Source organism: Pseudorca crassidens, chromosome 4 (assembly GCF_039906515.1).
Source record: "Pseudorca crassidens isolate mPseCra1 chromosome 4, mPseCra1.hap1, whole genome shotgun sequence".
In the NCBI taxonomy this organism is placed as follows: Eukaryota; Metazoa; Chordata; class Mammalia; order Artiodactyla; family Delphinidae; genus Pseudorca; species Pseudorca crassidens.
Window position 1 is genome coordinate 110944743 of NC_090299.1, and position 1938 is coordinate 110946680.

Consider the following 1938-nt stretch of genomic DNA (forward strand, 5'->3'; position numbering starts at 1 on the left):
CTAGGCTTCATTCAGTCAGATTCTTCTGTGTACAATGTGTCAGCACCTTTAGTACGATGAGCATTTTCCAGGTGAGTGGTGGTGGTGAGGGGTACATTGTAAAGTGCAGCATTTCATAAACTCATGCGCCTGAGACCACAGAACTGTTTGGTTCTTGTTACGGGAATAGGCGTTCTGCAGAAGACACTTTAGGAAGCATACTGGAATGTTCCTGGAGGCGTCCATGAGCAGGCAGGAGGGGTGCCCATGTGGCTCTCTGTGGGTGGGTAAGTGCCTGAAGAGGTACTAAGTTAACGTGTATCTTAGAGGGACTGTCCTAAAGTCAGGGGTGATTGCAAGTCTTTGCCATCGCATTTTTTGCTTTTGGATAAAAATTCATGAAAATAAATGCTCTGGCTAATCTAAAAGTAATCTTTGTTTTTAATATCAGAAGTATGCTGTATGGAGAAGTCAAATGAAAATCTGCATTTGATTTGATTTTAATCTGTTAGGATTTAAGATAAGCTTATTATGAATATGTAAAGATACAGCATATAACTCTTGGCTGGTTTCAGGGAACTGGCAGATGAATAATGGATGAAGATTATATTTGTATTTAAGTATAACTGATAGAAATCTCCACATCTTCTCTCCCCCTCACTCCTCAGCCCCACTAGATTTCCTCCCCACTCCCCGCTTCACGGTTGTCAACAACCTGCATGAGCTGACCGGAGCCAGTGGCCATTTCCGTCGTCAGTTCATTGGACTTCTTTGCATCACCCTGCACAGTTGTCTACTCCCTCCCCTGGAAACACTCTCCTCTCTTGGCTTCGGCAACATTACACTCACCTGCATTTGGTCTTCCTCTCTGGCACTTCCCTGTTTGCTTTGCAGGTCCCTCTGTTGACTTCTAAATGGTTTATACCTGAGGGCTCAGTGGTGGATCCCCTTTTCCTCAGAGAGACGCTGAAGGGTTTTCAGCAGTAGCCACATGATTAGTGTGTCAGAAGGGTTATTCTGGTGACAGTGTAAAGGAGCAGTTTGAGGGATATGGTACTGGAGGCAGACAGGCAAGTTTAGAGGCTAAGGAGTTGCTGGATGAAGATGAGGGGATGGGATAGACAGCTGGCAGAGGGAGAGGAGGGACCCGATTCCAGAGTTTAAAAACACTATTTGGTGGGAAGAGGGAATATGATTTATAGATTTCTGCTAGTTTTCAGAACTTGGTAGGTAGATGGAAGTGTTGTTCACTAATTTAGAGGGACTGGTGAGGACACATTTTAAGAGAAAAGATGATCTCTTGAAATTACTGAGTTTGAAGTAATGGTAGGAGATACATATTTATGATAAGTATTAGATGAATAGGATATATGAGTATTCATGGTAAGAATCAGAGGTCCACTCATTACTGTGTAAATGCTGATTAACATACAAGTAGTTAGGACCCAGGGCAGGACATGCAGAGGGAGAAAGACAGCCAAGGATAGAACCCTGGGGAGCGTACATGTGTAGGGAGATGTTTGTGAAAGAGAAGTCTCTACAAATATGACCAAGAGGGAATAGAGAGGTGGGAAAGACAACAGTGCTGACTTTCAAAGAGAAGGAAATAACTCAGAGGTGTCCTGTGCCATGGAGACCACTTTGTTAATAACGCAAAAGAAATGGTCCTTCCGTCATAAGGTATAATTAGTTTCCATGACTAAAGACTATACTTCCAACCCTAGCTAATTGTTTTGAAAATATCTGATCTTAGAGGGGAAGGGATAAATGGATATGTGGTTGGATCAATTCAAATTGTTTCCTACCTCTGGAAAATCAATTCAGTACACCAGTGTATTGGGAGGGCTGTATGTTTTCATGTAAACTAACATACTGTTTATCTTTACTGTATATCATACAGTGAAATTGTAGAGCACTGTATTTGATACAGTTTTATTACCTATCATACAGTGAACATAC

At 42.1% G+C, this 1938-nt stretch overlaps 1 protein-coding gene across 3 annotated transcripts in view; it reads left to right on the top strand.

Moving 5' to 3' along the window:
- BMP2K (BMP2 inducible kinase) overlaps positions 1 to 1938 on the top strand; it is a 126193-nt gene that overhangs the window by 117771 nt on the left and 6484 nt on the right. The window lies entirely within an intron of this gene.